The sequence below is a fragment of the Polyergus mexicanus genome, unplaced genomic scaffold (assembly GCF_030449975.1).
Source record: "Polyergus mexicanus isolate NDT 795.1 unplaced genomic scaffold, iyPolMexi1.0 SCAF_1, whole genome shotgun sequence".
NCBI classification, from domain to species: domain Eukaryota; kingdom Metazoa; phylum Arthropoda; class Insecta; order Hymenoptera; family Formicidae; genus Polyergus; species Polyergus mexicanus.
In genome coordinates, this window is record NW_027223321.1 from 8,266,499 (window position 1) to 8,283,015 (window position 16,517).

General features: G+C 30.7%; 2 long non-coding RNA genes across 2 annotated transcripts; one reads left to right on the forward strand and one right to left on the reverse strand.

Moving 5' to 3' along the window:
* Window positions 1-6,188: 6,188 nt before the first annotated feature.
* LOC138933760 (uncharacterized) lies at window positions 6,189-14,844 on the forward strand. Its single transcript, XR_011447026.1, has 3 exons — window positions 6,189-6,742; window positions 7,201-7,430; window positions 14,619-14,844. It is a non-coding gene; the product is annotated as an uncharacterized lncRNA (long non-coding RNA).
* Window positions 11,023-11,847, reverse strand: LOC138933755 (uncharacterized). Its single transcript, XR_011447024.1, has 3 exons — window positions 11,581-11,847; window positions 11,337-11,446; window positions 11,023-11,231 (listed from the first exon to the last, which is right to left on the reverse strand). It is a non-coding gene; the product is annotated as an uncharacterized lncRNA (long non-coding RNA).
* Window positions 14,845-16,517: the final 1,673 nt, after the last annotated feature.

Consider the following 16,517-nt stretch of genomic DNA (forward strand, 5'->3'; position numbering starts at 1 on the left):
AAAATTTTATTAAATTTCAAAAAGCATGTATTAAAAAATATATAAGTATATAATGATTTAAGTACATATAATGATTTAAGTATGATATAAGTATATAATGATTTAAATCTACTAAAAATTTAATTATATATATTATCTATATACAAGATGTCCCCAATTTAAATGGCAAAACTTCAAGAACGTGTAGGGGACCGAAAAACTAAAATAAGAAGTCCTTTAGAGGTTTGCTCGTTTTTGCTCCATTTTAGAAATAATCGCAAAAATTCAATCTCTCATTGTCAGTTGCTCTCTTGAGTTGATTGGCACCGAATAAATTTTCTGCTTCAAGATTCCTTACATATAAGTAAATACTTGTTATCCTTTATGGTACCAATCAATTCAAGAGAGCAATTAAGAGACCGAATCATAGATGCAGTGCATCAAAGATCACTAGAACAATGTCTAGTTGCAATTAATGAGGTCAGTGCTAGATGTAATGCTTGCATTGTTGCAAGAGGGCAATATTTTGAACAATATCTGCATTAAATAGATGATAACATAAATAAAATGTAAATAAATAAGTAAATAAACGAAAACTTGTTTTGTTTCTTTTTTTGTGATTTTCTCCAAAATGGAGCAAAAACGAGTAAATCTCTAAAGGACTTTCTCTCTTAGCTTTTCAATCCCCTACATGCGCCTGAAATTTTGCCATTTAAATTGGGGACACCCTGTATATTATCATTCACATACATTAGTAGTATAGGGGCCACTATGGTGCGTCAAAACAAATCCCCACTCCTCGGCCACTGGCGCCGACCCCCTGCTGTGCCGGTCTGAGGCCCTCCCCCTCAAAGGTATCTGTGGAAAAACAGAGTGGTGGGGACTCGTAGACGTCTACGAGGCAATTTTCCTTTTAAATTAAAAAAAAAATTTTTTCTTTTTAAATTTTTTCTTTTATTTTTTATTTTTCCGGGCGTGCAATCGGGGCTCGAACCTTGGTTCTCCACATCTCCAGTCAGGGTCCTAGTATGCTGGGCTAATTGAAATCTTATTAGAATAAGGATTAGATGTAGTATTTGTGGAGAATGGCCCTCTTGCATGGAGGTTTCCGCACTTTGATTAGTTCGCACCATAGTGACCGGCACTTTGATTGGACGAGGAGCATTGTTTTTGAGGGAAGGGAAAAGCGTGGCAAAATAACACGTGTGTAAGTATCGGCAAGATGGCGACTACCGAGAATGGAGATATCGTGCGGTATACGCATCTCCGCTTCACCACCCCTACAGAAAAACCGAGAAACGGTATATTTCATCCTCCCCTCCGCCCTCTTTGTGAAAATAGAAAATCGGATAAGGTACTGCTAGAATAAAGTAACTGATACGTCGGAGCTGAACACGTGCGTACATGTACGGGTAGGGTTGACCGGGCGGCCGAGGTGCACTAGGCAGGTAGACGTTCGGTAACGTCATCGCTGGAGAGGATAGAAAGGGTCATGAAATACGGGTACCTGAGACTGTTTGACACAGAGTCTTAGGACGGAGACTATGACGTCACGAAGACGCCGGGAAGAAAGGATAGGAAAAAAGAAAATGTTTTCGCGTAGCATTATTTTAAAAACAGTTTTATTTATATTTATTTATATTTCTTACATAAGAATATTATGCTTTGTATAATAAAAAATTATTTTACATAAAAATATTTGTACAATAAAAAATTATTTTACATAAAAATATTTGTACCATAAAAAATAAAAAATAAAAAAAATTTTAAAATAAAAAATTTAAAAGAAAAAATTTTTTTTTTAATTTAAAAGGAAAATTGCCTCGTAGACATCTACGAGTCTCCACCACTCTTTTTTTCCACAGACACCTTTGAGGGAGAGGCCCCCAGACCGGCACAGCAGGGGGTCGGCGCCAGTGGCCGAGGAGTGGGGTTTTGTTTTGACGCACCATAGTGGCCCCTATACTACTTACATTACTTAAAAAAATAAAATATATATTATATATATATATATATATATATATATATATATATATATATATATATATATACTATATATGCTACAATGTCAATTCATAATCAATGTTTAGTGCGATTAGGATTCATTTGCAAAGTATATCCTGCAGGTTGTATAATTTGAAAGAAATTTTTTGTGTAATTTATTTACATTTTATATAAAATTTCATTAAGTTTTATACAAGAAGCATGTATCAAAAAAATATATAATGATTTATGAGTCTACTAAAATTTCAATTTATTAATATATACAGGGTGTCCCAAAGCACCCCTGACAACGCTCGTGAGCAAGTAGAGCACAGTAAACTGAACAGAAAAGTCCTGTACCATTTTTTTCTATAACGCTTAATAAAGGAGTTATTATTGAGTAAAGTTTAGCCAATCAGCGCCGACTTTTAGCCGGATGCACATCGGTGAACCGCCTGCCTAGTAGTGCCGCCATAGCGACGGAACGCTCACGCACACTACCAGGCGCGCGGCTAAAGATCGGCGCTGATTGGCCAGACTTTATTCAATAATAACTCCTTTATTAAGCGTTGTTGAAAAAAAATGTTACAGGACTTTTTTGTTCAGTTTACTGTACTCTACCTGCTCACGAGCGTTATTAAAAGTGGTTTGGGACACCCTGTATATACATTTATATATTATCTACATACATTATTATTCACATATATTACAAAATAATATATATATTTATAAAATGTACATGTCTCTTAATACAAATAAATCTGGGACAATATGTTTTAACGCAACCCGAGCATGCCAAGTTTTTATATCTTGCTTTGGTGTAAGTTTGTTTTATGCGATTTAGAATTTATGAGAAATTTTCTTTCAATAAATATATCTCAAAGCGTTAGATGTGTATAAATATATTGTGCATTAGTTAATTATAAAATAATTTTATCTTAGTTATACGCCTTACTATTTTAATTATATTGCGATTTATTAAATACAATTTTTCTTAATATTGGAAATAATAAAATAAAAAAATTTTATAACAAATTTTTTTCAGTTGACGCGTTTCTTTATATCATTACTTTTATAGAACATATTTGTACAATTTGTTTTGTTAAAATATTTTTATAAGTTTTTGTTTTCAATAATTTATAATAACATTATTTTGTGCAGATTAAATGTTTTATATACATAGAATCTCTAAAGTCTGACTCCATCCCTATATCTCGGAAACGGCTTTAAATATGGAAAAATGTTTCAGACAAAAGTTATAGGATACCCAGACAGCACAAGGATGTCATTAGGACGTCCAAAGGGCATCCAGGACATACATATAGGATATCCTCAGGATATCCCATTGTAATCCTCAGATCTCCTCTGGATGTCCTGAGGAAGAGTAAATGATAGCCGTATATTAACCTCTGGAGAATCCAGGGAGATCCTGTGGAACATCCAAAGGATTTTTATAGGATATGTTAGGGATATTTTTCGTATGTTTCAAGGAGCAAATTTAAAAATTTAAATATAAATTAAAATTATGTTTTGTTATTTACTGCCAATATTAAAAATCTAATATTAAAAATAGTTCACCGTTCTTTAATATTTGAGGCTTTCGTGCTGTACATGAATATTTTAGGTTTGGCTCCCGGGTTTGAGTTGTGTAATATTTTCTAAACAATCCAATATCTGAATTCCCTATGTTGGGAATGCATCAGAAATTGAACTGATAGAAAATAATTACATTTGTAATTTCCTGTCAGTTGCTCTTTGCAAGCTTTATATAATTCTCATGACCAAATCTCAAATACGAGTTCGCGTGTCGCATAGCGGTAAACAAACGAACTAGCGGTTGAATACTATTGTTTGTAAAGTTTTTGGAATGTTGCGAACAGTAACATTTCTCATGAAATATTAAATAAATAACAATTTTGGATATATGAAAATGTGCGCATCAAATTCAATTATTAATATTAAACGAAATTAATGTTAACAATTAATTGTCCATGTATATGTCCTCTGGAAATCCAAAAGACATCCAATATAATAGACAGGGCAAATATATCCACTGGACATTTATAGGACATTAATACTTATTATAATACTTAAGATTTCTAAATTATATTAAATAGCCGACACAACTAAAAATAATTATGTATGCATATTAAATTTTTATAAATATATTTATAATAATATCTTAAAATATCCTATAAATGTCCTGAACCGTCCTGGACATATTCAGGATGATCCTGAGGATGTTTTGTGCTGTCTGGGTATTGAGGAGGACACATGATAAAAATTATGGACTTGACATTGAGTGACCTATTAAAGCTCATCGGTATTTTCTTAAATGAAATCCCTCACTTTTTATTGCATATTCTTGTAGCCCTCGTCGAGACATTTTCAAAACACTACCTATTTTTGTTTTTTGCGCAAGTCATTGTTACAGAATGGTGGAGAGAGCCAGTGGGAGAAAGGGGGGAGGGGAGAGAATTTTAAATAAAGAAACATATTACACACAAAATTGGTCCTTTTTATAGCCACAACACACACACACGCGCGCGCGCGCGCGCGCGCGCACACCCACGCGCACGCGCACGCGCGCACGCACATATATAACAGTAGAGAAGGTTTGAAGTTAAAAAATACTACGGGACGAACCGTAGGGTGCATATCTCTACTGTAATTCACACGCGCGCGCGCGCACACGCACAAGAGGCGTCAATCCAACCGTGCAACCTTCACGCGGTACATCTTGGGTAATGCGAATGCCGGCAGTATGTCAACTTTGAAGCTTTATATCATAGGAATGACTTGCGCAAAAAACAAAAATAGGTAGTGTTTTAAAAACGTCTCGAAGAGGGCTACAAGAATATGCAATAAAAAATCGGGGATTCCATTTAAGAAAATACCGATGAGCTTTACCTGACCTTCAATAGGTCACTCAAGGTCAAGTCCATAATTTTTATCATGTATCCCCCTCAATATCCTACAATTTTTGTCTAAAACATTTTTCCATATTTAAAGCCGTTTCCGAGATCCAGAGGTGGAGTCAAACTTTAGAGATACCCTGTATAAAACTCTGGATAAGTTACTTGGTAGCTCCGCGGCCTCTGTACATAGACAAAACAGTTTTTTTTTATATATTTGGCGTCGCGATGCGATGCTACCGCATCGCTAGATACATATATTTCTGTTTTTTTTTTATAATTTTTTGATAAGATATTTTAAATATTATGTATGTAATATTTCTTTTTCCTTTTTATTTTTTTATTTTAAGAATATATTGGCAATTGTATAATTAAGCCGTTTCTTTGTATATAATTATGCGTACATATTTAAATTTTTATTTGTTATAATTTTGCGAATTTGATGCAATATGAGTAATAAAATGCTCAATCATTGCATTCCTAATTTCTATAACATGATGACGCGGAGCTTTTCGGGAGTTTACTTTACGATTTCTTTTAAGATTTGGCACATTTATCTAAGGCTTTGTTTGCCAAACACATGGTATACTCACTTCAGCTACTCGCCTTTGCGCCGTCGACTTTCGAATCATTGTTCGTATCTGAAATATTTTGAAGTTCAATGCAAAGAAGTAATAATTTCTAATTTATTCTATTTATCTATTATTTTTATTTTTCTACTAATATATCCAAATATAACGCGCGATTAATTTTACTCATAAAAAGATACTGTCAAGAATAAACTATTTTGATATTAGCCATAGATAGATAATCAAATTATTGGCAAAAAATGAGCCAAATATTGACTAGTGTGTATTCTTCCACATTTAATTTGTCTTTCAGAATTTTTTTATAATAAAAAAAACTTATGTATTCGCGCGCGCGTCATGGATAAATGATTTATAGAGACAAGAATTTTTAAAATCCGCGATTGTATTAAATTAAAATGCAAAGCAATTTATTAACAGAAATTGAAGGAAAACATTTAAAGTATTTTTTGTAAACATCAATAAAAATCTGATTTGAAATAATATTAGGTGTACAACTTTGCTTCCGCCGTTTTCCTATAGATGGCTTTAGCGGTAAGTAGTGGTCGAAATAAATAGATCGAGTACTACATAGGCTAGATGGCATTGCCAAGGCCTCCCTCCTTTTCTTAAATAAAAAAAAATAAATAGATCATAGACGTCATGCAATAAACTTGGGCATCTGTCAACATAACCCCATAGAAACATTAGTCGATTTGTGTCTGCATCATAAAGTTATTCTCGATTGAAAATGTCAGTTTACGAGCAAAATTCTCGTCATTTGCGGGAGGTTTTAATTTTCTGCTTCAATATGAAGAAATCTGCGGCTGAGGCTCATCGAATGCTCTCAAATACTTATGGTGAAGCCGCTATTAGTGAAAGAATGTGTCGTGAGTGGTTTCAACGCTTCAAGAACGGTGATTTTCACGTCGAAGACCGGCATAGCGGCGGAAGAGAGAAGGTTTTCGAAGATGTAGAATTGGAGGCATTACTTAATGAAGACTCGAGTCAAAGTCAAAAAGAATTGGCACGATCATTGGGAGTGACTCAACAAGCAATTTCAAAACGCCGCAAAGACATACCATATAACCAGTTTTTTACAATAAAGCCTCGAATTTCGGAAAAAAAACGGCGGAAGCAAAGTTGTACACCTAATATAAAGTAAACGAGTTATATATCTACATCACAACCACGAAAATTATTTTTATTTTTAAGCAATTTTGTAATTTCTAACACTGATTATACATGTGCGCAATTGCTACATTCAATTTGTTATCTATTAATAATTATCAGGGTTGGGTAAGTTAATTTTTTTTGACTAAGTTAAGTTTAAAACTAATGACCCAAAAATTAACTAAGTTTATTAAAAGTTACTTAAACGAAAATTAACTCTATTAAAGTTAAGTTGAAAAATTATTAACTCTTTAAAGTTAAAAGTTAATTCTCTATCCAACAGCGAATCAACATATCCGACAAAACTTGTCGTACGACAAATGGAATATTCGCATTATGATCAACCATTTTCACATGACTTTAATATTGATGAATTATTGTGATTTGTATAAAAAAGTTAATAAATTAACTTTAATGCATTTAAAAATAACTAGTTTAAGTTAAAAGTTAACACGTTTAAAATTAATTAAGTTAAGTTAAAAGTTATTAACTTTTCAACTTTTCAACTTAACTTTAAACTGTTTAACTAGTTATTATTTAAACCTGATAATTATCAATAATAAAAATTTGTTCAATCGACAAAGGAAAGAAAGGATTCGGTCCTGGAGAACAAGAATGGGGCTTTGTTCAAGTACGTCCCTATGCAAACATGTTCTGGTGGCTTTACTATACTACGGCAGACGTTAAATCATATTACGAAATACCGCTAATCATCTGGTTACAAGGTGGACCAGGCGGATCTTCAACCGCATATGGAAATTTCGAAGAAATAGGGCCTCTTGATACGGATTTAAATCCAAGGAATTACACTTGGGTAATTAATTATTGCGTGATATATACATAAAATATATTCTGTCAGAATTGAGTATAATTTATATTTAATCATATGTATATCACTTATAAATTATTAATAATTGAGATGCTATTTATTAAAATGTATAGAGTGATTCGGTATTATTAATATATTCGGAAAAGGGTAAAAAGAGGATGATAATTTACATGAAAAATTAAAATGAAAAATTACACATAGAAATAAAATATAAAAAGTCACAGCTTTTTAAAATCTATTAAAATAACAAAATTGCCCTTTCCGTCTAATCGTCTCTTCTATCAAAGTTCATTCCTCTGTTTTACGTGAAACATGTCAATGACATAGCTATGACAGTTCTTTCTTCTCTTCTTAAGCACACCCTAAATAATTTTAACATGTTCCATCGATTACAATTTACTATGAAAATAGGAGAGGAAAATAGACTAAACTTTCTAGACAACACCATGATTTTAAACGAATCATTTGATTTTCAATTGGTATCATAAACCTACATTTTCTAGTAGATACTTGCATTTTATATCTAATCACCATCTTAGCCAAAAAAGAAGCGCTATCATCGGTTTCATTGACAAAGTTTTTTCATTATCAAATCCTATATTCTCACGGTGGAACATAGGATGTGATAATGAAAAAACATTGTCAATGACACTTGTCAAAACACTATTCTTATTTAGTATAACTATTGTATTATAACTATTTAGTATAATTATATTGTAATATAAAGCAAATCGTGAATACATATATATATATAATCACATAAAAAAAACCTCACAAAGGTAAAAAAAAAATACGCCAAGTATATAAAATATCCCAACATGTACGCAAAAAGAAGTTTAATATCTATCCCTACAAAATAACTTTTAAAAAAGTTTCTCCTTGAAAAATAATTTTTATACAAAATAAAAAATTAAAAAAAGATTTTCCTCTAAAAAATAACTCTAAAAAATGAAAACCTTTAAAAAATCAAAAATCAAAACTAAATGAAATCAATAGCTAACTAGCCAAGTATTTAGAAGCAATTCAGTTTATAAAGATTTGTAATTCGAAATAGTATTTGTCATAAAATCAATCTTGTATTTATAGAAATGTTATAGATTCTCAGATTCACGAGTTTCTATGAAATTAAAACACATTTTATTTTTATTAACAGAAATCTGATTTTCAAAATAAGTTCAACAATTTTGAATATTGTACATCACAAATTACACTATTATAGAGTTTGTTAAGGGTATTATATGCTATAATATCAAATCATATTGTTGATGTTGAGTGCGATTAAAATTCCTTTGATTTGCAAAGTATATCTTATAGGATGTATAATTCGAAAGAAAATTTTTCGTAAACTCAAAGTCGCATAAAATAAACTTACACCAAAGCAAAGTATAAAAACTTGACGTTCCCCGGGTCGCATTAAGACGTGTATATATTATAAATATATAAAATTATTTTAATTTCTAAAAATATATTATATGCAATAATTTTCATATAACATGAAATATTGTATGATACAAATCTGGGACCATATATTTTAATACGACCCGCGCACGCCAAGGTTTTATACTTTGCTTTGGTGTAAGTTTATTTTATGCGACTTTGAATTTACGAAAAATTTTCTTTCGAATTATACATCCTATAAGATATACTTTGCAAATCAAAGGAATTTTAATCGCACTTAACATCAACAATATGATTTGATATTATAGCATATAATACCCTTAATAAACTCTATAATAGTGTAATTTGTGATATACAATATTCAAAATTGTTGAACTTATTTTGAAAATCAGATTTCTGTTAATAAAAATAAAATGTGGTTTAATTTCATAGAAACTCGTGAATCTGTGAATCTGTCTATAACATTTCTATAAATACAAGATTGATTTTATGACAGATACTATTTCAAATTACAAATCTTTATAAACTGAATTGCTTCTAAATACTTGGCTAGTTAGCTATTGATTTCATTTAGTTTTGATTTTTGATTTATTAAAGGTTTTTATTTTTTAGAGTTATTTTTTAGAAGAAAATCTTTTTTTAATTTTTTATTTTGTATACAAATTATTTTTCAAGGAAAAACTTTTTTAAAAGTTATTTTGTAGGGATAGATATTAAACTTTTTTTTGCGTACATGTTGGGATTTTTTTATATACTTGGCGTATTTTTTTTTACCTTTGTGAGGTTTTTTTTAGATGATCTCATTGCTTTTTGTAAAAATTATATTTTTTCTGCAAAAAATGTACAAGGAATAACTTTTTTAAAAGTTATTTTGTAGGGATAGATATTAAACTTTTTTTGCGTACATGTTGGGATTATTTTATATACTTGGCGTATTTTTTTTTACCTTTGTGAGGTTTTTTTAGATGATACTATATACTGATGAACGGATTAATAAATTAAAGCGATTAAAATTTTGTTCCAATAAGATCCACTTTGAGAATAATAAATATTACGTATGTATATTTTGGCGTAGTATATATATTTTGGCTTTCTTTGCATACGTATAATACTATAATAACATGTTGTGATATTGCAAGATATAGATCCATAAGTTTTTTTTTTATAAAATAACGTATCAGTTATATGTATGCAAAGAAAGTCAAAGTATATATACTATGAATACTGACAAACGGATTAATAAATTAAAGCGATTAAAATTTTGTTCCAATAAGATCCACTTTGAGAATAATAAATACTACGTATGTATACTTTGGCTTTCTTTGCATACATATAACTAATATTATAATAGCATGTTGTACAATTGCGAGATATATGTGTAATGTGAAATATATGTATATTCATTATAATTAAATATAGTTCTTTTCAAGTCACACTTAATTCGTCCTTCTGTCTTTCAATATGTATGCAAAGAAAGCCAAAATATACATATGCTACATATATATGCTGACAAACGGATTAATAAATTAAAGCGATTAAAATTTTGTTGCAATAAGATTCACTTTGAGAATAATAAATACTATGTATGTATATTTTGACTTTCTTCGCATATGTATAACTGATATTGTAATAGCATGTTGTGCAATGTGATATATAATTATCATTTTTCTTTTTCTTAAATAATGTAATATAGTTATACGTATAAAGAAAGCCAAAGTATATATACTATGTATGTATACTGATGAACAGATTAATAAATTAAAACGATCAAAATTTTGTTGCAGTAAGATCCACTTTGAGAATAATAAATAAATACTACGTATGAATACTTTAGCTTCCTGTGCATACATGTAATATTATAATAGCATGTTGCAATGCGAGATATATATTCATAAGTTTTATGAACATTATCAGAGAGAAATCACTGACATTATTATATTTTTGATTATATAGTTGTGAAGTAAAACTTGTAAATTCCTACGATTTTATCAAAAATGTAATAATGTCAGTAATTTCTCTCTGATAATGTTCATAAAACTTTATCTCGCATTGCAACATGCTATTATAATATTACACGTGATTCAATGTGTTGAATAGCTTGAAATTTGTGAAACACGAATACCGAAAATAAATTTAAGCTATAATTATAACTATATAATTTTGTTGCAGTAACTATATAATTATAGCTTAAATTTATTTTCGGTATTCGTGTTTCACAAATTTCAAACTATTCGACACATTGAATTCAACTTCAGTTCAATCACTTAACATAAGAGCAAGGATTCCCCTTACCACATTATAAATAGTAAATATTTCTTTTACTTCGACAGTTATTAATCGCTTTTATGTCCATCCGAAGTTAAGTGCTTTATGGTCACTTCCCTTTATCTGTGTGCAATGAAAAGAACAGAATTTTAATATTTAATTTAATTTACATATCTGGTTTTATATGTGCTACTGAATGTTTTATATGTGCTACTATATTGTACTTACTATCTATTACTGTCAAATCTCTATAACCCAATATGTTACGCTGTTTAGCAAAGTTCTTCAGCTAAAAGTATACCGGCCTTCTTGAAAGGATTGATTGATTTTGCTCTATCCTGCAAATAAGCGCTATAATTTAGACAATATTCAGATATAATCAAGAAATAATATACTTATAAAACAATAAATAAACATATATAAGCAGACATATATAAGAAGATATATATATACAAAATTTCAATCTACTTACTCGATAGGACCAAATATATTTTCTGCAGCAGATTCAAATATAACATTAACCTTATAATGTTATTATATCTTGACGCCGCGAACATTAACCTTATTTATAACGTTATTATATCTTGACGTCGCGATGCTACCGCGTACTGCTTGAACCGTATCATATATACGTATGCATACACATACACATTGTCTCTCAAGGCGTATTTGCACACTCAAGCGAATAATCGTACATGAGCGCTGCAAACGCGCCTTGAGGGACCAAATCGCTTTGCGTGTGTGCGTGCGAGCATACGTACGTGAGAGTCTGAAACTTACCTTATTATTATGATAATGGTGAAGAAGAACAAAAAATGTCACATTTCTGGTATACGATTATCATTCCTCAGGATTGACTGCACTAATCTTATTCAAACTGGTCGCAATCGAAAGCTTGCATCCACATTGTATAAGAAAAGTGCCGTTAGATTTTTGATTAATGGCTTGGTTCCTGAGGAATTTTAATCGAAAGTTTATTAGACGTAAAACTCCGGATAAGCTACTTGGTAGCGTCGCGGCCCCTGTACATAGGCAACATAGGCAAACCGTTGACCGAAACGTTTTTTTTATATACTTAGCGTCGCGACACTACCGCGTCGCTTGATTAACATATATATTTTTCATTTTAGTGTTACCTTTAATTTTACAACATAATAATAATAAACATAATAATTTTGTAAGTAGTAAACAGCGCGCGAAATTATACATGCTAAAGCCCCATATGATTTACAGTTAATACCGTCCCTGAATTCGAGTGTCTTATGTCTCCGCGAGCAGCCTAGATATTATTAAACAAAAGGAGTGGAGATGGCAGCAGCCAAGATCGGCCGAAAAGTGCAAACCGGCCGCAGGCCTACGTTAAATAATAGATACTCCCTCAATTTCATCTTTCGCGTTTTACAGGACCGTCTTAAATTTTTGTTCAATAAGATCTATTCTAATTCTAATAACACAAAACTTAGTGAAGAATCTATCTCCTATTTTACAATACCGTTTTTCCTTTCAATATCGGAACAATTCAAGAATATTACAAAGATTTAAACGTTAAACTTTCTTATTAGAGTATGAACAAGTTGAACACATATATTAAAGTGCACAAGGACTCTTGCCTTCAATCCACCCGTCAAAATGTTGTCTATAAGATCAATTGCATAGATTGCGATGCTTCTTACGTGACAGACTAAACGACAGTTACACACTCGCATAAAAATCATATTCGAAGAAACACCAACGACCATTCCGTCATAACTTATTATAGAATAAATTTTAATCACGGATTTGATTTGGAAAAAATCACGATACTCGATAATGAGCTCTACTTACACAAACGATTGATTTCAGAAATTTTACATATTAAACGACAAAAGAATAGTTTGAACTTGCAAACCGACACGGAATGCTTACCCGACATGTATTTTACAATATTAGACAAACTTTCAAAGATTTAATATGTACATCTCAGTTACATTTTTATTTGATTACATTAATTATATTTTTGATTTATATGTTTAATTCATCCGATTACTTTTATAATTTGAGATCGTCTTTTAGTCCAAATGGTTTATTATATTTATAATAGCAATGTGTGTGTTGCGCCGTTGACGATTGTGTATATTTATTGTTATTGGTTACTTTTGTTTTCTCCCATCACCTTGCTATGCTCACGATCTATCATTATTACTTTGAAAATCACTGAGTCCGGTTCTCCCAATTTCTACAATGTATATATTATATCTGACATCACTTTTGCGTGCGGAAATTTAATTCTCTTTTTATGCATTTTTGTTAATTTAAACTTCATTGTTACTCTCTCACACCATTCGCTTAATCTGTCTAACATTAAATTCGTACAGATTGACATGACCACAGGTTTTTGAATAGTTACTTTCAGAATGACTCCAATACTCAAACTTCTTCTACAATACCGCAATGATGTGAGAGATTACCGATCTTTATTTTAATTAATTTATTTATTATTGCTTCCTCATAGAGGAAAGCTTTGTTTTTGTGACAAAATTTTTCTTCGAATTTTCTATGCCAATGTGTTTAGAATATTCCAAAACGTCGAAAAATCATATTCCTCAAAAATGTCTGTATGTATGTATGTATGTATATATGAATGTATGTATATGTGTATGTGTGTATGTATAAATGTACGCAATATATTGTACAACCTCTAACTTCTGCAATTTTTGAGATATTGGGTTAAATTTTTTTTACATGGATAAAGTATCATTCAAGGATGGTTGGTATTGAATTTGGAGAGAATCGATGAAAAGATTCATTTTATATAAAATTTTTAATTTTTTGAGAAATGTCTGTATACATTGTAACTTTCGCAAATTTTGAGATATCAGGTTAAATTTTTTTTATGGATAAAGTAGTATTAAAGGATGGTTGCTACTGAATTTGGTAAGTATCGGTGAAAGGGTTTATTTTTTATAAAATTTTGAATTTTTTGAGAAATGTCTGTAAAAGCTTTGTAAAATAAAATGATGAAGAAGCAATGTGCAAGTTTCTAATTTGCACAACTCTATTTGTTATTTTTTTTGCGGTCATTTATTATTTATTTTTTAAATAAAATAAAGATAGTGGCTCGTATCTTGCACTGCGATAAATAAATAATTGTTCTGGACCAACTAACGAGCAAAGAGATAAGTGTCAGAACAATTATTTATTTATTTTTTATTTTTTAATATCTGCGACAATGTTTTTACTTTTTCGATCATGTTACTAATCGAATAAGACTATACGACTGTTAACCTATATTATAAGTTAATACAATTTAATTTGTGCTGAATATGGCCTAAAAAAAAAGCCGAAACGTCCTATTTATTGTATAATTGTAGAGAATATCATAATAAAACTTTTTGCGCTCCAATTACCGCGCTTGGCTCTGATTGTCATTTTCTTCGAATTTTAATTTTAATTTAGAGAGTCTTTATTTGTATTTTTGTTTTTATTAAAATAAGCTTGTAGATAGTCCTTAAATATATATTTATGTTATAGATCAAAAATTACAATCTTCTCTTTATCGATAATCCTGTTGGTACTGGCTTTAGTAATGCTGAAAATATATCCGCATTTGCAACGACAAACGCTCAAATCGCGAGCGACCTTTTAGAATGCATTCGAGGATTCTACAAGCAATTACCAAAATTTAAGTCTGTCCCAACATATATTACCACTGAATCGTATGGTGGGAAAATGGGCGCGGAATTTGCGTTTGCCTGGGATCGAGTAAGAAACACAAACATGCTAACTAAAAAAAAAATAAATAAAAGAATTATATGTTGGTAAAAGTGCATAATAACAGATCCAGCCTCAATGATATTGACCTTGACATATATTGACAAATGTCAAGGTCACTGTCCCGAGCATTCTCCAAAATGTTTTAAGCGTCGTTCGTTGTTTATTAAAAAGTTATTAACAAAAAAGGTTGCTAAATAAAACGTAAATGGGTAAATGTTTACCTTTATACACCCTATCCCAAATGATTTCCGGTTCACCTTGATCTTGATCTTGACCTCTAAGAAGGTCAAAGTATTGACCTTTCCCGTCACTAGATTAGTAAAAAGTTCTGATTACTTCAACAAGATTTATAATTATATGATTTCACATAAATTTGCAATTTTCTGCGCGAAGCAAAGTGTAATTTTAAATCAAAAATAGGTTTGGATTAGGTTATATTTTTCGGAAGTGGAGCCCCCCGCAAGGGGGGTGGGGCGGTACCCACTGTGTCCACGCATTGGTACTTTACAACGCAAAGCGAAGTCTATCCCACAATTGTTGTGTGGATGGAAAAATATAAGCGCGGACGCAGTGGGTTCTGCCCTCCCTATAGTAAGGCTCCACTTCCGGAAGATATAACCTAACACAAACCTATTTCTGATTTAAAACTAGACCCTGCTTCGCGCAGAAAGTTGCAAATTCGTGTAAAATCGTATAATTATAAATATTGTTGCATATAATTCGTAGAAATTTTTTTGTTAATAACTTTTTAATAAACAACGAGCGACGGCTAAAACCTGTTGGAGGTTATTTCGGATCATGACCTTGACAACATACAGGGTGTCCCATTTTAAAGGACTCACTCAAATATCTCAGAAACACTGCGTTAAATCGAAAAATGTTTCAAACAAAAGTTGTGTGGCTTCAAGGGGGCCATAAGATGGTGACAATGATTTGACCTTGGAAAATCATTTGAAAGTCATGTGAAGGTTAACTTTAAAATCTTAAATAGAAACTCCCATTTTTTATTTAGTATTCTTGTAGCTGACATTGAGAGCTTTCCACAACACTATAATAAAGTATTTTTTTATTAAGTGCTTTTTGAGTTATTTTATATTTTAATCTGACATATTTTGATATAAAAAATAAAATATTTCGTAAAATATTCAGTTTTCGATAATTTTACCGTAATACTTCTATGTACAGAATAATAAGACAAATTAATTAATGCCAAAAAAACAAATAATTGTTTAAAAAAATACATTGTAAATCATTTTCTTAAAAACAATTTTTTTTTTATACTAATTGATTTGTCTCATTATTCTGTACATAGAAGTATTACGGTAAGATTATCGAAAACTGAATATTTTACGAAATATTTTATTTTTTATATCAAAATATGTCAGATTAAAATATAAAATAACTCAAAAAGCACTTAATAAAAAAATACTTTATTATAGTGTTGTGGAAAGCTCTCAATGTCAGCTACAAGAATACTAAATAAAAAATGGGAGTTTCTAGTTAAGATTTTAAAGTTAACCTTCACATGACTTTCAAATGATTTTCCAAGGTCAAATCATTGTCACCATCTTATGGCCTCCTTGAAGCCACACAACTTTTGTTTGAAACATTTTTCGATTTAACGCAGTGTTTCTGAGATATTTGAGTGGGTCCTTT